This window comes from Bos taurus, chromosome 5, assembly GCF_002263795.3.
Source record: "Bos taurus isolate L1 Dominette 01449 registration number 42190680 breed Hereford chromosome 5, ARS-UCD2.0, whole genome shotgun sequence".
In the NCBI taxonomy this organism is placed as follows: domain Eukaryota; kingdom Metazoa; phylum Chordata; class Mammalia; order Artiodactyla; family Bovidae; genus Bos; species Bos taurus.
This window is the reverse complement of record NC_037332.1, coordinates 17119533-17143382: the sequence shown is the minus strand read 5'-3', so window position 1 is coordinate 17143382 and position 23850 is coordinate 17119533. Positions and strand designations below refer to the sequence as shown.

Here is a 23850-nt window from a genome sequence, read left to right as displayed (position 1 = left end):
AAGATGGAATCAAGATTACCAGGAGAAATATGAATAACCTCAGATATGCAGATGACACCATCCTTATGGCAGAAAGTAAAAAAGAACTAAAAAGCCTCTTGATGAAAGTGAAAGAGGAGAGTGAAAAAGTTGGCTTAAAGCTCAACATTCAGAAAATGAATTCATGGCATCCGGTCCCATCACTTCATGGGAAATAGATGGGGAAACAGTGGAAACAGTGTCAGACTTTATTTTTCTGGGCTCCAAAATCACTAAGGATGGTGACTGCAGCCATGAAATTAACAGACGCTTACTCCTTGGAAGGAAAGTTATGACCAACCTAGATAGCATATTCAAAAGCAGAGACATTACTTTGCCAACAAAGGTGCATCTAGTCAAGGCTATGGTTTTTCCAGTGGTCATGTATGGATGTGAGAGTTGGACTGTGAAGAAGGCTGAGCGCCAAAGAATTGATGCTTTTGAACTGTGGTGTTGGAGAAGACTCTTGAGATTTCCTTCGACTGCAAGGAAATCCAACCAGTCCATCCTAAAGGAGATGAGTCCTGAGTATTCATTGGAAGGACTGATGCTAAAGCTTAAACTCCAATACTTTGGCCATCTCATGTGAAGAGTTGACTCATTGGAAAAGACTCTGATGCTGGGAGGGATTGGGGGCAGGAGGAGGAGGCAACGACAGAGGATGAGATGGCTGGATGGCATCCCTAACTCAATGGACATGAATTTGAGTAAACTCTGGGAGTTGGTGATGGACAGGGAGGCCTGGATGCTGCGATTCATAGGGTTGCAAAGAGTCGGACATGACTGAGCAACTGAACTGAACTGAACTGATGAAGATAATATGAAAGGTAATGAATATCCACCATCAAGTTTCCCCCCTTATTAACCTCTTACACTACTATGTAAAAGAAACCAGCATTAGTACATTACTATTAACTAACATACTGATTTGTCTAAATTTACTAATTTTTCTATTGATGTATTTTTCTGTTCTAGGGTCCAGTCCAGGGCACCACATGGCATTTATCTGTCATGACTAGTCTGTGAGACTTTATTAATCTTTCCTACTTTTTCATGACCTTAATAGTCTTGAGGCATACTGGCCTAGTATCCTAGAGACTGCTTCTCAATTTTTGTTTATTATTTTTCATGGTTATACTGGAGTTGTTTATTTAGCAAGAATATCGCAAAGTCAAACTGCCCTTCTCAACAGATTATATGAGTAGGCAGATGGTATTATTGGTGATTAACCATCACTTATTTAAAGTAGTGTTTGCCAGATTGCTCTATAGTTACTTTGCTTTCCTTTCTATATTCTTGGTAATCACATTACTAGATCCAGTGTACCTTTAAGAGGAAAGAGATTGAATGCTACTTCCTGGAGTGGGTAGACACTGCATATCTTAAACAGAAATTTATAAGTATACAGGGAAGATTTATCTCTTTTCTTCCATTTAAGCACTTAATTCAATTGCTTATTTATATCATTATGGTTAGTTTATATTTATTTTATACTTTGGGTTATAATACAGTACTGTATTATTAATTTTGTGGATCAAATTATTCCAGTTTTGACCTTTGGAAACTGTTTAAGTTTGACTTGAATTTTTCTTTGACTTGTCACCTCCTTCTGTTTTTTGTGTACACCCTTACATTCTGGTACTAAAAGGTGCTCCAGAGTCACCTTGGATTTTCCATGTCCCCATCCTAGAATAAATCACTTTTCCAATAAGCCCTAATTCCTTTTATAGAAATGATACTTAGAAACCAAAATCTGAATGCTAGGTTTGCTTGTTTCTTCTGAGCTGTTATTATTTCTAGGCTTTCTAAACAGATAGAACTAGATAATTTGAATGTATACATATTACACAGATGTTTATAATTATTTCTGTACCTGTTTCCTGTGTGCATACACATGTATGCATATGCATACACACATATATTGGAGAAGGCAGTGGCACCCCACTCCAGTATTCTTGCCTGGAAAATCCAATGGACAGAGGAACCTGGCAGGCTACAGTCAATGGGTTGCAAGAGTTGGACATGACTTAGCAACTGAAACCACCACCATCACACACATATATTTGTACACACACACAAATTTATATATTAGATAAACATGAGTTTATTCTCAAGTCTCTGACCCCAGTCCAGTACTGTGTTGTTTATTATAACCTTCTTTCCTTACCTTTCTGCAGCTCCCCTCTATGAGAACAGGAAATCTGGCTTCTACCAGCTTCCATCCATTTATTTATCAGTACACACTATGCCTTTTGATCTTATTGTGTAAGATAAGAGCCTGCACATTGCAGGTATATTTTGGCAGTAAGGACACAGAATTACAGGGAGAGAAGACATATGAAGCTTCTTTTAAGAAAAGGTTTCCAGAAGCTACTCTGCAACTTCTGCTGATATCCCATTAGAAAAAAAAAAAAAATTAGTCACAAGGTCACACAAAGATGAAAGAGAGTTTGGGAAATGTAATCTTTATCCTGGGAAGCAGAATGCCAAGCTTAAAAAAAAAATCAGAGACATGAAAAAAAAAATACCCAAACTTAAAAACAAAGGAAGAAAATATTCTTATGAAAGATGGAAAAATAAGGGAAGAAAAATTGGAAAATAGCTAAGAGTTTACCCTACACATTACCTGGATATTATTTTTCCTGAGTACTATTATTATTGTAATGAATGAAGCAAGGAAAATGAAATGGTCAATTTTGTAATTTATTTCAGAATAATTAAAGGTCATATAAATAGATTGGCACAATGAACTTTTTCATCTTTTAAATCCATCTTTAATTTCCCTTCATCTTTGCCATTATCCATAGTCCAGCTGATTTAAGGAAAAGGAACAAGCAATTAACATATTTAAAGCCAAAAGGGGTCTGAGAATTAGGATGAAAAAGCGAATATCTGCTTTTATTAAGAAGTCTAGAGAGATTATTTCATCATGTTGTTTAAAAATTTTCCTTAAGTACATAAAAGAAATAGTACTTTTATTTTTATATCACAGTTTCCCCTTTTTTTCTAACAAGGATTTTGAGTGGTGACATTAATCTGTCGACTGTTCCTGAATATATCAGATATGCTTCATAAATACACACCTGCTGTGCTGCTGAAAGAAGCTGGTGTTTTCTGATGCTCCATTGAATACAGTGGACTGACAGCTTAAAAAGGCAGAATGAAAGATAGGTGGGAGGGAAGTCCAAGAGTAAATGGGTTAATGATACACCATAATATACTCTTCACTGAAACCAGTTATTACTGAAAAGAATGGAGGGACAACAAAGTCTTAAATAAAGGCTATCTTATGAATATAATAATATTAGAACTTGTGCTAAAAAAGACATACTCCTCAGACTGAACTGATTAGAAACTCATAAATGCATGGTTCTGTGACTTTCTTTAAGAAAGTCTGAGTTATTTAGAAGTGACAGCCTTGAGTGTGAGGTAGCCAAGTTATGCATAATACTTATGCAATATTAAAATGCAAAGAAATTTTATCAGAAAAAAATTGGCATATTATATTCCCCTATGTAACATTACATTTTAAAAGTTTCAACAAAAGGCCTATAAAACCTCTGTGTATAGCTGCATAATAGCTCCCAATTGTTCTAAGAAATAGCTCAGTCTGTGGAAGACATTATAAGGAAATTTCATTCAGCTGTGAATATATCTATTCCTTTGACATAGTCATAGCAATTCAAGCATGAGAATGAATACAAAATAGGCCTTACTAAACCTGAAATGAGGTTTTTCTGTATTTTAAAATTATATTCCCCTTCTAAGAAGTGAGGATATTTGGAGATCATTCAATTAAAGGTATTAGACACATGAAACTTTAGGGTGAATGTATTCCAGTAATTAGTCTTTTTTTGTAATTATAGCTGTGGAAATGTACTTTTTTTTCTTTCATAATTTTTGAATATCTCACTACAATTTTCTTACTGAAAATTTTATACTTTAAAAATAGTTGAAAGTTCTATATTTAAACAGACTACAAAGTGTCTATATCCCTCCATGCTGTGCTGTGCTTAGTCGTGTCTGACTCTGTGACTCCATGGACTGTAGCCCACCAGACTCTGTCTATGGGGATTCTCCAGCAAGAATAGTGGAGTGGGTTGCCATGCCCTCCTCCAGGGGATCTTCCCAATTCAGGGATTGAACCCAGGTCTCCCATGTTGCAGATAGATCCTTTACCATTTGAGTCACCAGGGAAGTTCAAGAATGCTGGAGTGGGGAGCCTATCCCTTCTCCAGAGGTACTTCCCAACCCAGGATTTGAATCAGTGTCTCCTGCATTGCAGGTGGATTCTTTACCAGCTGAGGTACCTGAGAAGCACCTACATCCCTTATTTAGTATCAATTTATTTCAGGATATTTTAGGTTTCCACTTACTATCATATCAATATGTATTAACTAACATGGGTATAAATATTAAGTCTCCTTACAGAAAAATAATTTAGATTTTGTTAATTAAATCAGTAGCAATAATGATGGTCACAACACTAAAAGAATAGAAAAATAGTTTTTCTACCCATGTTTTTTTAATCTGGATTTTTACTGGATTAAAATAATTATTTTTTAACATGCAAACTTTTCTGAAATTTTAAATATCCATAGAAATTATTGCAACCATAGGCATTTAATAATCTTTTACATTGCAAAATATTTATCTTTTAGTAAGTTTTTCTGAATTACATTATAATCAACTATTTTAGTCCTTTTTTTTTCTCCAGGAACCATGCAATAATCCTTACTTTCAATGATGCTTAACTTCTCCATATACTTAAAGATAATTGTTATATTTTCCTTTAAGTTTTATTTGGCCAAACTCACATATATTTTTTTTCTTTTGGTCTTCCCTGATGGCTCAGCAGTACATAATCCACCTTCAAGGCAGGAAATGCAGCAGACGCAGACCTGGGTTGGGAAGATCTCCTGGAGGAGGAAATGGTAACCCACTCCAGTATTCTTGCCTGGAAAATCTCATGGACAGAGAAGCCTGGCGGGCTACAGTCCAAAGGATCACAAAGAGTCAGACACGATTGAAGAGCTGAGCACACGTGCATATATATTTATTTCTTTAATATTTGTTTCTTCTCCCAAGCAAATCTCTCTGGCTTGTTCAGAGCTTTAAGGATTGTTCTCTGAATTTCTTTCCATCTCATCTTTTGGTGGTGATTTTTGACGTCTCAGGTGTGGTGGTGGTAGGGGAGAGCTGATTTTTAGCATTTTCCTATTTCTGTTTTGTACATAGCCATGCCAGAGTTATTTCAAACTACAAGATACATGTTTGGCTTTTGAGAACCCATGGAAGAAGGTTCTAGTTCACCAATGAATTTACCTATACCTCTTTTTCTTTGCTGTCAGTTATTTCATAATATACTAGAATGTGCTATCATTAATTAACAAAGGTTGAGCACCAAAGAAATAATTTTCTAGGCCCAAAATGGAGCCATTTTTTGCCTGGGGAGCCATGTCAACAAACAGACACTTAAGGAACTTTCTTGTAAATGCTCCACTTGACCAGAACTCAGTATACCCAGTCAGCCAGTCCTGGACACTGGACATTCTTACTCTAGACAAGGTCTCCTCTGTAGCACCAACCAATTATATATTTTCTACCTTTTTCTCCCTTGTTCTTTACCCTGTAAAAACCTCCTGTCTTCCTCTCATTTTACAGTTCTCTGAATGGAGACTGTTTGCTTTATGAACAGTTAAAGTTTGTTTCTATCATCTAAATTGTCTTTAGTCATTTTTAATGCCACTATTAAGTTTCCTGAATTGCTCATGATATTTTCCTTTTATCCCCACAATATATATACATAATTTTCCACATTAGAGCATGATTGGAAGTTGGACATTGTATCTCTGAATAGATGTTGTCTGCTTTCAATCCTATTTCCTATTATTTCATCAGTATTTGACTTTTCATACATTTCAGTATATCAAAACAAGACCATTATTTTATTTATTTATAGTATCTTTGATTTCTTGATTCAACAAATGAAGTGAATCTCTTCTGAATTACTTCTAGTCTGTCAATCTTCTAATCACTTCTTTTAAGTTCCTCAGCATAGGCTCTTCCTTTTTTATCAAATTTATCAAAGAATTTCTTTGAGTAAAGAATAAATGGGCATTAAAAATATTTTAATTAATTGACAGTTCTCTAGTTGTTCTGAAATTTCCTCATAAAATTTTGTATGGAGCATCTTACAAATGGGGTAAAAATAAATGCTGTCAAAATATGGTGGCCTGGTTTAAAAACTTGAATGATTCTGCCATGACTATATTATGTGAGTTTAATAAATGCATTCAGCATTTTAACATTTTTCATACCTATTCTTGAAAGAGGCATAAAATTGTCTACATGTTCAGCCTATAGGTTCCTTACTAATCTAACTCAGGGCTCATTAACTCAGAACTTTGGGAGCTCAATAAGAAAACAAGTTGCCTCACTAAATTGTCACTCATGCAAGATCTTTATTTTTTGAGCCAAATTGGTGCACTCTTCCATTAACACCTGCTCCTACCCTGGAAGGCATTGCATTCCTACATCATAAGTCAGCCTCACACTCATTGCATACTCCCCAATAAACTGAACATCCCATTGAACTTCACGTGTATGAACCAAGTCCATTAATGTTTTGTGGTATATCTTGTTGTATTTTTAGTATTAGAATATACTCATCCAGTTATTTATTCATATTTTGATATTTTATGTTCAAATAATTTATTCATTTTGCAGTGCATGTTGTGCTAGATATGGAGTTTAAGTAAAATGAGACTTCTTTTCCAAATAGCCAATCAAATATTTTAACATAGTATTAAATAATTTTTATGTTCCTCACTAATTTAATACTTAATTAATTGTGTGCTAGAGTATGAACTATATCTGTTTTGACTCAAGGTTGACAATTTCTTCTATTAATTTTTACATCAATAAAACACTGATTTAATTAGTAGTTTTGTTATCTGAGTCACTGTATCTCTCATTACTCTAAATTTACAATTTCACAATTTATTGCAGCCTTAAGTTTTTGAAATCTTTTTAAAAATTGAAAAAAAATCTGGGAAACTATATTGGAATTAGTTTTAATTTAGAAACTACAAAGAGCTTACAAATTCTTATCATTCAATGCTTCCTTGGTCTTGATATATAACAGTAGAATTTTTCAATTTAATCTAATAGCATATCTTGTGTAGGTGAGTGTAACAATCTATAATAATTGTTATAACCAAATAGATTAAATATAAGGCACGAGAGCCATGAGGTTGGACAGTCTGAGTAAACCTCGTATTGGAGATGAGGGATAGTGACAGTTTCACAGCAGATGTTAGGATGGAATAATAATAACCAGTGTAAACAAATACACAGGACCAGAACCAACCTCATCTTGCTTTTCACCCCAACTGTTACACCATTTAAATCTAAGACTGCTAGAAATTGAGACTTAGTAAATGAGAATAAGAGGAAAATATGGGACAAATACGAACTGACGAAGTTCACTTCCCCAGTGGCTCAGACAGTAAAGAGTCTGCCTGCAATGTAGAAGACCCCAGTTCAGTTCCTGGGTCAGGGAGATCCCCTGGAGAAGGTCATAGCAACCCACTCGGCTATTCTTGCCTGGAGAATTCCATGGACAGAGGAGCCTGGAGGGCTACAGTCCACAGGGCCACAGAGAGTTGGATGTGAGTGAGCAGCTAAGTCTTTCATTTTCACTTCTGTTCTCAATTTAGGAGGTTCTATTTTTTCAATTCATAAAATGTGGGATTGGGATAGAAATTATAGCATCAAGTTTTGGCATGTTACCAACTTCTAGATGAAGGCTCAAAAACTTAAGGTTTCTTTGATAAAACAAAACCAAGTTTTGTGTTAACATTCAGTCTAATTTTCAATAGCATTTCAGCTTTACTATGTTGGAACTCATCTTGGAGTCAATTAATATTAAAACCTTTTTCTTTTGCAGACACATAATTATTCCTGGCAAGTTGCTGTCTCAACCTTCAACATAAAGTTTCAAAAAGACTTCTCCCACTTATTTATCAATGAAAGTTTTGTGTTGGAACTAATTATTTTTAATTGAATACATAGAAGGTGACTTTTCCACATAATAATTTTTGAGACTCTGAACTTCAGAGCACTAATTTTAACTTAATTAGTTTGTACATTTGTTCAACTCACAGTTTCAAGGCCCCTGTCCTATTTCAGAAATTACACATCCTTATCTGTAAAAACAGAAAGATTATAACTCACACACATTAAACAGAGTTCCTCATGGTTGAAAGTGATAAGATGTGTGTGAGCATAGAATTTTAATTTTTATTGTGTTTAGTCTTCTTTGTATTAGCTATTCCTTTAGAGAAAGGAGGATTCTGGAGAGCCAGGACTTTTTTTTTTTCTTTTCTCTTATTCATTCATTTATTTTTAGCTCTATGCATTCCCCCCACTTCCAAGTAACCAATATCTAAAATATTGGAATTTGTCCTTCTTCTTTCTGAATCAGGACTGTTTATCATTTTAAAGGTGGATGTGTCTCTTGTTAACTGATACTTGATCACAAGTCACCTCAGAATCATTAATTGTATGTCTCATTTACCTTCTCCATGCCGGTTCCGTCTTCTGTTACAAATGCAGAGAAGTTATCTCTTACTCTCAGGTTTATTTGCTTCTGCATCATACTTAGATGATCCCCAGATACTAGAAGCAGCCTCACGAGGCTTTTCATTTTTTGTGAAGTCTCTGTAACAAAACTGAGGGGAAAGAGTACAAATTCTAAGTTACTCTTCCCCACCATTGTGCTATCTCTTGCATCAAAAGAGATATGAGGCCAAAAAGAATGGAGGGATACCAAAATACTCAGACAACCATGTAAATATATCTAGGGTCCCATTATGCCTCCATGGGAGGCATGTTTGTTTCCCAAACAAGAACACAGTGGGGTAATAAAGCAAGTGATAGAGGAACAAGTTCTTAGATTCTTTTTATTTCTTCTTCTTTTTTTTGTCTTCATTTTGAATGTACTGCCATGTAGCTTTTACAGATCTCAGGAATGTAAGCTGAGGAACTCAAGCCCGTAAAGTCTGATGAGGTCCCCAATCTGTAACACCTTGTTCCATACCCTTGTTCCATCTGATTGTTCAGGTACATGTCAAAGTCAGAAGTAGATTCTATTTAGGTCAGGTCTAGTTTCAGAGGCAGAAATTTTAGGATAAAATATAACTAGAGGTAAGACAAAATATTTTTCTTATCACACTTTATTTTCTCCTAAAAACACCGTTCCATGATTTTCATATATTACCACATTGATTTCAGTGCTCTTCTTATTGCAGTGGACTCTTTCAGAAAAGTCCATTTTGCTAGCCAGGTTCTTCTCATTTTATGGGGTAGTAGACAGGGATGCCTGGTGTGCTGCTGTCCATGGGCACGACTGAGAGACTGAAATAACTGAACTGAACTGCGAAAGAGGGTTTTGGCTGCAAGTGGGTTACTTTCTCAAAGAGAAGAAATGTTTTAGATATGATACTATCTATTCCAGGGAGCATCCAATTATAATGCCATTACCTAATTAAAACAGGTTTAATGGTGAGGTGCTCTCTTGTGCTTCAGTTTGAGCAGTAAAAGCAAGCTGATGTGATTTTTTAACCAAGTTTTCTTGTTTGAACTTTGAAAGCACTGCCTGCTTCATTTACAGTAATTATGTGAAATTTATCTTTGTGAGAAAAGCATACACACATTTTGGCAGAGCTTTCCTGAGAAAAGTAGGTACCAGTCACAATTTGTTATATCCATCCTTTCCCATGGCCCCACCTCCCTTTTACTCTCTCTCTATTTCTCTGCATGTATAGTCAAAACAAGATATCTCCATCAGCTTCCTCTACAGATAGTGTTATTTTTTCTAATTTGCCTACTGAGGGTAATGGCTTCCAGGAATTCTACTTTGTAAGGGGTTTTCATTGTTTTCCCCTTTCACTTGAGTTATTTGGCTTTGTCTTCTATCTCTTGCACAAAGCCAATTAATCTACCATCTTTAGGTCAGCAGGCATAGTCTGAAGTTACCAAGCAAACACTGCAAGATTAATTCATGGATTTTTATTATCCCTTCTTTTTTATCCACCAATCCAAGAAAATGACTGAGCCATTTGTGTTTCTATTCTCAATTTTCTGGTCAAAATCAGAAACAGAATGAAGGTTGCCTTCTTCTGTATCTGACTTTTTGAAAGTTATACTTTCCTAAAGGCTCTGCTCACTTTTTCTGACAGAAAAGATAAAGAAGCCAGTGCTCCTGAGGCAATTAGTGAGAGCTCAGTTCCCAGACTGAGCTGAAAACCAATGTAGTTAACTTTTTTAGGAGACTATGCCTCCATCCTTGAAAACATCACAGGAGCCCAAAAGTACACCTAACACCCCGTTTCATGTGCAGTGAGATTTACAGGCTTGTTGAGGATCCCTAACCCCAAATGGGATACAGTGGCATAAAGTGTCTTGGATTTTTATCCATGAGAATCTAGGATTGGAAGACTCTATAATAACGGATATTTCTTATATCATTAGACATGGAAGCTAGGAAAGAGTGTTGGAAAAATTAAAAGGCTACGTAGATTTGGATTTATTGTATTATTATTTTGGCTGTGCAGGATCTTCATTACAGCGTGCAGGCTTTCTCTAGTGGTGCTGAGGGTTCAGTCTTCGTGGCAAGGTTGCCCCAGAGCATGTAGGATCTTAGATCCTCAACCAGGGATTGAAACTACATCCCCTGAACTGGGAGGCAGATTCTCAACCACTGGACCACCAGGAAAGTCCTTGAATTTTAAGTAATTTATATAACACGACAAATGTTATTTCTTTATGCATATCTCATTCATACCTGCAGTTGTTTTCACATGTTCACTGTCTAGCATAGCGATTCTCCTTGAAGAGAACTGTTTATTGTCTTGTTCATATTCTCTTACTTTTTCGGGAAGCAAAGTTCTTGTATGTCCTGAGATGTACATATGGGATTATTGTGTATGCTGACCTCACATTCAGATTTTTGTAGATATTGTGCTATGCTCCATGTTTTATAGTACTTATCTTAACCGTCCACTGAACAGTTAACCTATACAACTATTAGAATATATGTAAATTTTGTTCACAAATTGATTAGAATTTGGTGACAGAATTATAAAATTCAGAAGCGGGCAGTGCAGTGCAATGCAGGTCACAGTAATCATAGCTTCAGGCCATGAGTTGCTTCCGTTGTCTCTATTGTCTCTGAATTTTTCCACTTACCTAAAGTACAATACACAGACAGATTTTAAAAACTGATCTGTATAATTTATTTTCATAATTTAAGAAAGCACTAATGATTCTGTGCGAGGAGAGATGAATTCTAGTTCAAAATCATAATTCCCTAGATATATTGTAGGTCTTTTCATTTGAAAAGTGAGGCATGTTAGTAACCTATTTCTTTTTTTTGTTGTTTTAATTTTATTTTATTTAACTTTACAATATTATATTGGTTTTGCCATATATCAAAATGAATCTGCCACAGGTAGACATGTGTTCCCCATCCTGAACCCTCCTCCCTCCTCCCTCCCCATACCATCCCTCTGGGTTGTCCCAGTGCACCAGCCCCAAGCATCCAGTATCGTGCATCGAACCTGGACTGGCAACTCGTTTCATATATGATATTATACATATTTCAATGCCATTCTCCCAAATCATCCCACCCTCTCCCTCTCCCACAGAGTCCAAAAGACTGTTCGATACATCAGTGTCTCTTTTGCTGTCTTGTATACAGGGTTATTGTTACCATCTTTCTAAATTCCATATACATGTGTTAGTATACTGTATTGGTGTTTTTCTTTCTGGCTTACTTCACTCTGTATAACAGGCTCCAGTTTCATCCATCTCATTAGAACTGATTCAAATGTATTCTTTTTAATGGCTGAGTAATATTCCATTGTGTATATGTACCACAGCTTTCTTATCCATTCATCTGCTGATGGACTTCTAGGTTGCTTCTGTGTCCTGGCTATTATAAACAGTGCTGTGATGAACATTGGGGTACACATGTCTCTTTCAATTCTGGTTTCTTCAGTGTGTATGCGTGGTGCTGGGAAAACTGATCAACCACTTGTAAAAGAATGAAACTAGAGCACTTTCTAACACCATACACAAAAATAATCTCAAAATGGATTAAAGATCTAAACGTAAGACCAGAAACTATAAAACTCCTAGAGGAGAACATAGGCAAAACATTCTCCGACATACATCACACCAGGATCCTCTATGACCCACCTCCAAGAATATTGGAAATAAAAGCAAAAATAAACAAATGGTACCTAATTAAACTTAAAAGCTTCTGCACAACAAAGGAAACTACAAGCAAGGTGAAAAGACAGCCTTCAGAATGGGAGAAAATAATAGCAAATGAAGAAACAGACAAACAACTAATCTCAAAAGTATACAAGCAACTCCTACAGCTTAATTCCAGAAAAATAAATGACCCAATCAAAAAATGGGCCAAAGAACTAAATAGACATTTCTCCAAAAAAGACATACAGATGGCTAACAAACACATGAAAAGATGCTCAACATCATTCATTGTCAGAGAAATGCAAATCAAAACCACTATGAGTAACCTATTTCTTTCACAAAGTTATTGAACAATTCAAATGAGATGAAAAAGGTGAATGTGCCTTAACAGTAGTGAGTACTAAATATAAAGTATTATTATTATTCCCTTGTTCTTCCTATAGATAACTCAAATCACTTTTTGAACAAAGAGAATTAGATAAATTTATCGTACCATTTGTTAGACTATTCTGAGGTTTTGGTTGTATTTTATTTTCAGTTTTCAAAGTTTCTGACAGAATTTTCTGTAGAAACTAATGACACTTTTCAACAGCTTCTGAATTCCCTGGAGTATGATTGCTGTAATATTTTCTAAGAACTACTAAAATATGACATGATTTTCTCTTCTCAATGTTGAAGTAACTGTGTTGTGTGGTAGTAAGCTTTGCCAGTATTTGCTCCCTTAGAGCTCAGTGATTTCCTGAAATGCACATCTTCAATTGATTAAGGTATAATTTCTTGATTTATTTGTAACAACAAAAACACAACAAAAAAGCAAAAAGGTCTGTTATTTTTCTCTCCTTAGGAACATTTCTAAGCCAAATGAGACTTTTAAAAGGCCAGTTAAAAGTTTACTGATATCTTTTTTGTCCCCCTTGATTTTCTTAATGTTGTGTATGCCATCTAAAATTGGTTTTATCAATTTCAAGGGTATATCAGTCTTTTTTATAATTACTCTTATTTCTCTCATTTTTCTTTGTTGCTTGCCTGAAAAACAAATCAAATATTTGAATTAATGTAATATCCTATTAGTATAAAACAAATTTGAGATGTGATTTGATTTTCTACTCTGAAGAAAGATGAATTTGCTTTTATTAATGCATCAGCACAAACTACAGATGAGATAATAAATCTCAGAATTATGCTTGTTACCTTCTTGAGCAACAATATGTGTGTGTGCTAAGTTGCTTCAGTCATGTCCGACCCTTTGTGACCCCATGGACTGTAGTCCACTAGGTTCCTCTGTCCATGGGATTCTTCAGGCAAGAATACGGGGTGGGTTGCCCTGCCTTCCTCCAGGGGATTTTCCTGACCCAGGGATCAAACCAGTGTCTCTTATATTTCCTGCATTGGTAGGTATCTTCTTTACCACTAGTGCCACCTGAGAAACTATAGAAAAGTATTCTAAAAATTGTCATACAATTCTAAATATTTAGATAAATAAATTATCTTCCCATAAAATCATTAGGATTGCTTTCCTGGCACTGATGCAACTGTCTGATAATAATTTACAGATTCTGGAAGCTTCATAAAGTTCTTAGGCCATGATAATTTATTAAACAGTTGCCACAAAATAATAGTTAAAATTTGTAACATTTGACATTGAATGTGACAAGTAACATTGATATTGTAAATGTCAGAAAATATCCTTTTCCTTTTTTCTACAAGGTGAAAGATATTTTAATTGAACTTCACATGTGACATATGTGTTCCAAGTATGACTTCCAAGAGAGCTGTCATTTGGACAAAATGAATTTCTAGTACATATCTCTATTGAAAAAAAAAATTATCTTGGTTTTTTGTTTTGTTTTGTTTGTTTACTGGTTTATCGTTTATTAGATGCTTTTCTCAGGTATGTACTATAAATAAATACTATAATTAAAGTGAGAGGGTATGAGTGTGTGTTAGTGGCTCAGTAATGTCCAACTCTTACAACCTTAAGGACTATAGCCACCAGGATCCTCTGTCCATGGAATTCCCCCGAAAAGAATCTTAGAGTGGATAGCCATTCCCTTCTCCAGGGGATCGTCCCAAGCCAGGGATTGAATCCAGGTCTCCTGCACTGCACGCAGATTCATGACCATCTAAGCCACCAGAGAAGCATACCTAATAATTATCAAATACCTACCTTATGTCAGATACCTTTCCCATATAATTGTAAGATTTTCTCCAAAATAACTCAAAAAATATGATGTCTTTCCTATTTTATTTTGTAATAGAGCACACACTAAAGGCCTGTGAGTGTTACTAAGTATATTTCTCAGAAAAGGAAAGTGTAGTAGGCTAGGTCTTTCTGACTTATGTGAGCACAGATGCTTTTGAACTTCAGTGTTTTGAACTTTGGCCACCTGATGCAAAGAACTGACTCCTTGGAAAAGACCCTGATGCTGGGAAAGACTGAAGGCAGGAGGAGAAGGGGATGACAGACGATGAGATGGTTGGATGGCATCACTGACCCGATGGACATGAGTTTGAGTAAACTCCGGGAGTTGGTAATGGACAGGGAAGCTTGGTGTGCTGCACTCCATGGGGTCACAAAGAGTCGGATATGACTGAGCAACTGAACTGAACTAAACACAGTCTAAAATGAAGGACATTCCTTGTCTCAACTTATGGTGCATGAGAAAATTATCTTTCAAAACATATGGCATTCTCAAACATAAAATGTAGATTGATCCCTTAGACTTCTCCCTTTATGAATGCATTTGGTTACATATAAAAGAAAACTAAGCTAAAAATGTGTCCAAAGAATACAAATGGAGGTCATTTTTAATGCATACCAAAAAGTTCAAGAATATGACTGGCATAAATGTTCAATAATAATGTTGGGAACCATGCATCTTGTTATATTTTTTCCTTAAAAATAAGTTTCTTACAATTTGAGTTTTTGTTGTTGATATTGTTGTTGTTGTTGATGTTCATTGTTGTAACCTCAGGGCTACAATATACCTGCTGTATCTTCAGGTATCATAAATAAGTCAGTTCAGTTCAATCAGGTGAGTCTGACTCTTTGTGGTCCCATGGACTGCAAAATGCCAGGCTTTCCTGTCCATCACCAACTCCTGGAGCTTTCTCAAACTCATATTGATTGAATAGGTGAGGCCATCCAACCATTTCACCCTGTCGTCCACTTCTTATACTGCCTTCAACCTATGCGAGCATGAGGGTCTTTTCCAATGAGTCAACACTTCACACGAGGTGGCCAAAGTATTGGAGTTTCAGCTTCAGCATCAGTCCTTCCAATGAATGTTCAGGGCTGATCTCCTTTAGGATGGACTGGTTGGATCTCGTTCCTGTCCAAGGGACTCTCAAGAGTCTTCTCCAGTACCACAATTCAAAAGCATCAATTCTTTGGTGCTCAGCTTTCTTTATAGTCCAGCTCTCACATCCATACATGACTACTGGACAGACCATAGCTTTGACTGGTCGGATTTTGTCAGCAAAGTAATGTCTCTGCTTTTCAATTGCTGCCTAGGTTGGTCATAGCTTTTATTCCAAGAGGAAAGCATCTTTTAATTTCATGGTTACAGTCACCATCTTCATTTTAGAGCCAGAAAAAATAGTGTGTCACTCTTTCCATTGTTTCTCCGTCTATTTGCCTTGAAGTGATGGGTCAGGATGCCATGATCTTAATTTTCTGAATGTTGGGTTTTAAGCCAAATCTTTCACTCTCCTCTTTCACTTTCATCAAGAGGCTCTTTAATTTTTCATCACTTGCTGCCATAATGTGGTGCCATCTGCATATCTGAGGTTATTGATATTTATCCCAGCAATCTTGATTCCAGCTTATGTTTCATTCAGCCCAGCATTTTGCATGATGATCTCTGGATATAAGTTAAATAAGCAGGGTGACAATATACAGCTGTGATGTACTCCTTTCCTGATCTGGAACCAGTGTGTTGTTCCATGTCCAGTTCTAGCGGTTGCTTCTTGACCTAAGAACAGATATCTCAGGAGGCAGGTCAGGTGGTCTGGTATTCCCATATCTTTCAGAATTTCCACAGTTTGTTGTGATCCACATGGTCAAAGGCTTTGGCATAGTCAATAAAGCAGAAGTAAATGTTTCTCTGGAACTCTCTTGCTTTTTTGATGAGCCAACAGATGTTGGCAACTTGATCTCTGGTTCCTCTGCCTTTTCTTAATCCAGCTTGAACATCTGGAAGTTCATGATTCATGTACTGTTGAAACCTGGCTTGGAGAATTTTGAGCATTAGTTTGTTAGCCTGTGAGATGAGAGCAATCGTGTGGTAGTTTAAGCAATCTTTGACATTGCTTTTCTTTGGGATTGGAATGAAAACTAACCTTTTCCAGTCCTGTGCCCACTGCTGAGTTTTCCAAATGTGCTACATATTGAGTGCAGCACTTTCACAAATCATCTTTTAGGATTTGAAATAGCTCAACTGGAATTCCATCACCTCCACTAGCTTTGTTCATAGTGAAGATTCCTAAGGCCCACTTGACTTCACATTCCAGGATGTCTAGCTCTAGATGAGTGATCACACCATTATGGTTATCTGGATTGTGAAGGTTTTTTGTATAGTTCTTTGTATTTTTGCCACCTCTTCTTAATATCTTCTGCTTCTGTTAGGTCCATACCATTTCTGTCCTTTATTGTGCCCGTCTTTGCATGAAAAGTTCCCTTGATATCTCAAATTTTCTTGAAGAGATCTCTAGGCATTCCCATTCTTTGTTTTCCTCTATTCTTTGTATTGATCACTGAGGAAGGATTTCTTATCTCTCCTTGCTGTTCTTTGGAACTCTGCATTCAAATGGATGTATCTTTTCTTTTCTCCTTTGCCTTTAGCCTCTCTTCCTTTCTCAGTTATTTGTAAGGCCTCTTTAGGCAACCATTTTGCCTTTTTCCATTTCTCTTTCTTGGGGATGGTTTTGATCACTGCCTCCTGTACAGTGTTACGAACCTCCATCCATAGTTCTTCAGGCACTCTGTCTATCAGATCTAATGCCATGAATCTGTTTGTCACTTCTACAGTATCATTTTACAGGTTTTGATTTAGGTCATACCTGAATGGTCTAGTGGTTTTCCCTACTTTCTTCAATTTAAGTCAGAATTTGGCAATAAGGAGTTCATCATCTGAGCTACAGTCAGCTCCCGGTCTTGTTTTTGCTGACTGTATAGAGCTTTTCCATCTTTGGCTGCAAAGAATATAATCAGTCTCATTTCTGTATTGACCATTTGGTTATGTTCATGTGTAGAGTAATCTACTGTGTTGTTGGAAGAGGGTGTTTGCTATGACCAGTGCATTCTCTTTGGAAAACTCTTTTACCCTTTGCCTTGCTGGCTTGTTACTCCAGGTATCTCTCGACTTCCTACTTTTGCATTCCAGTCCCCTATAATGAAAAGAGCATATTTTTTGGGTGTTAGTTAGAAGGTCTTGTAAGTCTTCATAGAACCATTCACCTTCAGCTTCTTAGCATTACTGGTTGGAACATATATTTGGATTACTGTGATATTGAATGGTTTGCCTTGGAAACGAACAGAGATCATTCTGTCGTTTTTGAGATTGCATCCAAGTACTTCACTTCAGACTCTTTTGTTCACTATGAGGGCTACTCCATTTCTTCTAAGGGATTCTTACCCACAGTAGTGTATATAATGGTTATCTGAGTTAAATTCACCTATTCCAGTCCATTTTAGTGCACTGATTCCTAAAATGTCGATGTTCACTCTTGCCATTTCCTGTTGACTACTTCAATTTACCTTGATTCATGGACCTAACATTCCAGATTCCTACAGTGTCAGAATTTACTACCATCACCAGTCACATCCACAACTGGGTGTTTTTTTGCTTTGTCACCATCTCTTCATTCTTTCTGGAGTTATTTCTCCACTGATCTCCCATATCTTATTGGGCACCTACCATCCTGGGGAGTTCATCTTTCAGTGTCCTATCTTTTTGCCTTTTCATACTGTTCATGGGTTTCTCAAGGCAAGAATGCTGAAGTGGTTGCCATTCCCTTCTCCAGTGTCAGGCATCATACTGTGAACATATTACAGGACACTGGCAAGAGGAAAAGAAAGGGATATCTGTTGTTGACTTCTAGTGTCAATAGTGTTATTTGTTCAGTTTTGTCTGACTCTTTGCAGCTCTATGTAATGTAGCCCACCAGGCTTCTCTGTCCATGGGATTCTCCAGGCAAGAATACTGGAGTGGGTTGCCATTCCCTTCTCTACCTGGGACTCCTGCATTGCAGGCAGATTCTTTACCATTAAAGACCACCAGGGCAGCCAGTTGACTTCTTCTTATAACTTATTCACCTGAAAAAGGCTACAGCTGCAACGGAAGCTAAGATATCAAGATTTAACATAGCAAAGAAGAGATAATGAAGTTGATAATGGAATTTTGAACAGCTAATTTAATATATCTGCTTTACACACATGACCCTATATACCTTACTTTTTTAGAGCTTTCCTAAATCCTGTTTTCACTTATTCATATTTGTCAGACATTCAAGGACTATTTACTCAATTTTATTGCTGTGTGCTGAGAATATATCTGTGATTTAAAAAGGCAATGCATATCTCAAAAAATACACAAAAATCAATTCCAAATGAATTTTAGGTCTAAATGTTGAAGACAAATGAGTAAAGTTTTTTTAAGAAAAGATATAACATCTTTGTGTCCTCAGAGTACACAAAGGTTTCTTAAAGAAGATACACATGCACAAAATCACTAACTATATATAGAGAGATTGACATATTGAACTAAATTAAGATTGACAACAAGTGGACTGCAAAAATCTCCATTAACAAAGTGCAAAGCAATCCCACAAGGCTGAAAACTGTCACAAAATGTATAGGTGACAAAAATTTCTTCAATTAACTGAAAAATGACATGTAACCCAGTTAAAAATAGGTAATACATGCAAATAAACATTTATTTAAAAGAATATATTATTGTCTGTAAACATAAAAAGATCTTTAAACATGTTAATCATCAGGAAATTAAAATTAAGGCAACTACCACATACTCACAAAAACAGATAAAATTTAAAATATTGAAAATCTCCACTGTTTGCTAGGAAATAAGTATTTGAAACAGCTGAAACTCTATAGTGAGCATGCAAATTGGTACAATTACTTTTTGAAACCTGTTTAGCAGTATTGACTATAGCTGAACATATATGCTTTTTGCCCCACATTTACAAGTCTAGGTATATGCTCAAAAGAAATCCATATTTATCTTCACTAATAGGCCATCAACAGAAAATTGGATTAAAGTTTTACTGAGCATGGCCCCACCCATCAGAACAAGACCCAGTTTCCCCTTCAGTCAGTCTCTCCCATCAGGAAGCTCCCATAAGCCTCTTATCCTTCTCCATCAGAGGGCAGACAGACTGAAAACGACAATCACAGAAAACTAACCAATCTGGTTACATGGACCACAGCTTTGTCTAACTCAGTGAAACTATGAGCCATGCCCTGTGCAACCATCCAAGATGGACGGGTCGTGATGAGAATTCTGACAAAATGTGGTCACTGGAGAAGGGAATGGCAACAAACTTCAGTATTCCTGCCTTGAGAACCCCATGAACAACCAGGAAAGGAAAAAGATAGGACACTGAAAGATAAAATCCACAGGTCAGTAGGTGCCCAATTGCTACTGGAGATCAGTGGAGAAATAACTCCGGAAAGAATGAAGAGATGGAGCCAAACCAAAAAAACACCCAATTGTGGATGTGACTAGTGATGGAAGCAAGCTCTGATGCTGTAAAGAGCAATATTGCATAGGAACCTGGAATGTTAGGTCCATGAATCAAGGCACATTGGAAGTGGCCAAACAGGAGATGGCAAGAATGAACGTTGACATTTTAGGAATCAGCTAACTAAATTGAATTGGATTGGGTGAATTTAACTCAGATGATCACTATATCTACTACTGTGGGTCAGAATCCCTTAGAAGAACTAGAGTAGCCCTCATAGTCAACAAAAGAGTCCAAAATGCAGTACTTGGATGCAATCTCAAAAACGACAGAATGATCTCTGTTCGTTTCCAAGGCAAACCATTCAATATCACAGTAATCCAAATCTATGCTCCAACCAGTAATGCTGAAGAAGCTGAAAGTGAATGGTTCTATGAAGACCTACAAGACCTTCTAGAACTAACACCCATAAAAGATGTCCTTTTCATTATAGGGGAATGGAATGCAAATGTAGGAAGTCAAGAAACACTTGGAATAACAGGCAAATTTTCCCTTGGAATACACAATGAAGAAGGGCAAAGGCTAATAGAGTTTGGCAAAGAGAACACACAGGTCATAGCAAACACCCTCTTCCAAAAACACAAAAGAGAAGACTCTGCACATAAACATTGCCAGATGGTCAACACCAAAATCAGATTGATTATATTCTTTGCAGCCAAAGATGGAGAAGCTCTATACAGTCAGCAAAAAAAAGACTGGGAGCTGACTGTGGCTCAGATCATGAACTCCTTATGCCAAATTCAGACTTAAATTGAAGAAAGTGGGGAAAACCACTAGACCATTCAGGTATAACCTAAATGAAATCCCTTATGATTATATAGTGGAAGTGAGAAATAAATTTAAGAGACTAGATCTGTTAGACAGAGTGCCTGATGAACTATGGATGAAGGATCATGACATTGTACAGGAGACAGGGATCAAGACCATCCCCAAGGAAAAGCAAAAAAAATAAAATGGCTGTCTGAGGAGGCCTTACAAATAGCTGTGAAAAGGAGAGAAGCAAAAGTAAAGGAGAAAAGGAAAGATACATATATATATCCATTTGAATGCAGAATTCCAAAGAATAGCAAAGAGAGACAAGAAAGCCTTCCTCAGTCATCAGTGCAAAGAAATAGAGGAAAACAATAGAATGGGAAAGACTAGAGATCTGTTCAAGAAAATTAGAGATACCAAGGGAACATTTCATGCAAAGATGGGCTCGGTAAAGGACAGAAATTGTATGGCCCTAACAGAAGGAGAAGATATTAAGAAGAGGTAGCAAGAATACACAGAAGAACTATACAAAAAAGACCTTTACAACCCAGATAATCGAAATGGTGTGATCACTTACCTAGAGCCAGACATCCTGGAATGTGAAGTCAAGAGGGCCTTAGGAAGCATCACTAAAGAAAGCAAGTAGAGGTGATGGAATTCCAGTTGAGTTATTCCAAATCCTAAAAGATGATTCTGTGAAAGTGCTGCACTCAATATGCCAGCACTTTTGGAAAACTCAGCAGTGGCCACAGGACTGGAAAAGGTCAGTTTTCATTCCAATCTCAAAAAAAGGCAATGCCAAAGAATGCTCAAACTACCGCACAATTGCACTCATTTTACATGCTATTAAAGTAATGCTCAAAGTTCTCCAAGCCAGGCTTCAACAGTACATGAACCATGAACTTCCAGATGTTCAAGCTGGGTTTATAAAAGGGAGAGTTGCCAACATCCACTGGATCATCAAAAAAGCAAGAGAGTTCCAGAAAATCATCTATTTCTGCTTTATTGACTATGCCAACACCTTTGATTGTGTGGATCACAACAAACTGTGGAAAAATCTTCAAGAGATAGAAATACCAGACCACCTGACCTGCCTCCCAAGAAATCCATGTGCAGGTCAGAAAGCAACAGTTAGAACGGGTCATGGAACAACAGACTGGTTCCAAATAGGAAAAGGAGTACATCAAGGCTGTATATTGTCACCCTGCTTATTTAACGTATATGCAGAGTACATCATGAGTCACTGGGCTGGATGAAGCACAAGCTGGAATCAAGATTTCCAGGAGTAATATCAATAACCTCAGTTATGCAGAAAGTGAAGAACTAAAGAGTCTTTTGATGAAAGTGAAAGAGGAGAGTGAAAAATTTGGCTTAAAGTGTAACATTCAGAAAACTGAGACCATGGCATCTGGTCCCATCACTTCACGGCAAATAGATGGGGAAATAGTGGAAGCAGTGGCTGACTATTTTTGGGAGGCTCCAAAATCACTGAAGATTGTGACTGCAGCCAGGAAATTAAAAAACACTTATTGCTTGGAAGAAAAGCTATGACCAACCTAGAAAGTGTATTGTTAAAAAGCTCCCGAGCTTGTCAGCGGTGGATTCTTTATGGTCTGAACTACCAGGAAATATTGCTTACCACCAATTAAGAACCTACTTAATGTCATACCTGGTGAATATGGTTTGCTTGATGAGTTATTTTATACAGAAGTCTTGTGAGACCACTGTTCAAACAAGGTGATGATTGTATAAAGAGTGGTATTGAATTCCAGACCTGGAAAAAATGGTCATCCGGTGGCAGAAAATTTCCAAGTAGAAGAAGTAAACTTACCAGATTGTGTCAATGAAAGACAAGTACAAGTCAGAACTCTTTATCTTTCCATGGATCCTTACATGCGTTGTAGAATGAATGAAGACACTGGCAGTGACTATATAACACCTTGGCAGCTGTCTCAGGTGGTTGATGCTGGAGGTGTTGGGATTATAGAAGAAAGAAAACACAAATTTTACAAAAGGCGATTTTGTGACTTCCTTCTATTGGCCCTGGCAAACCACGGTTATTCTGGATGGAAATATCCTTGAAAAGGTAGACCCACAACTTGTGGATGGACACCTTTCATACTTTCTTGAAGCTATAGGGATGCCTGGTTTGACTTACTTGATTGGGGTACAGGAAAAAAGTCATATAACTGCTGGATCTAATCAAACAATGGTTGTTAGTGGGGCTGCTGGTGCTTGTGGATCCTTGGCTGGGCAGATTGGCCGTTTGCTGGGCTGTTCCAAAGTCGTGGGAATTTGTGGAACACCTGAGAAGTGCCTCTTTTTGACCTCAGAATTGGGCTTCAATGCTGCAATTAATTATAAAGAGGGGAATGTTGCAGAACAACTCCATAAATTATGCCCAGCTGGAGTGGATGTTTACTTGAACAATGTTGGCGGTGACATCAGTGATACAGTGATAAGTCAGATGAATCAGAACAGCCACATCATCCTCTGTGGTCAAATTTCTCAGTACAACAAAGATGTGCCTTATCCTCCACTACACCCTGCTATAGAAGCAATCCAGAAAGAAAGAAACATCACAAGAGAAAGATTTCTGGTGTTAAATTATAAGGATAAATTTGAGTTTGGTATTCTCCAACTGAGCCAATGGTTTAAAGAAGGAAAGCTAAAGATCAAAGAGACTAGAATAAATGGATTGGAAAACATGGGAGCTGCATTCCAGTCCATGATGACAGGAGGTAACATTGGAAAGCAGATAGTTTGCATTTCAGGAGATACCTCTTTGTAATCTCAATAAACATCTTCATCAAGGAAATACATGGATTTCTTTCAATTCTGCTGAAAGATTTCAAGACACAGTAAAAAAACCCTTAAGAGTATAGATCGCTTTGCTTTAAATGTGATAATAGGTGATATTTTCTTAATTGTACAACATAATTCCCTCCTATATCTTCAATATCATATATTTACTCTACATCCTATATGATTATTTACAATAATAGGTTGATGTCAACATGACCTATTTTTCCTTCT

The 23850-nt window shown here is 36.8% G+C and overlaps 1 pseudogene; it reads left to right on the top strand.

The window, feature by feature from the left end:
- The first annotated feature begins 22502 nt into the window (after nucleotides 1-22502).
- LOC782748 (prostaglandin reductase 2-like) lies at nucleotides 22503-23648 on the top strand (annotated as a pseudogene).
- The last annotated feature ends 202 nt before the right edge of the window (nucleotides 23649-23850 follow it).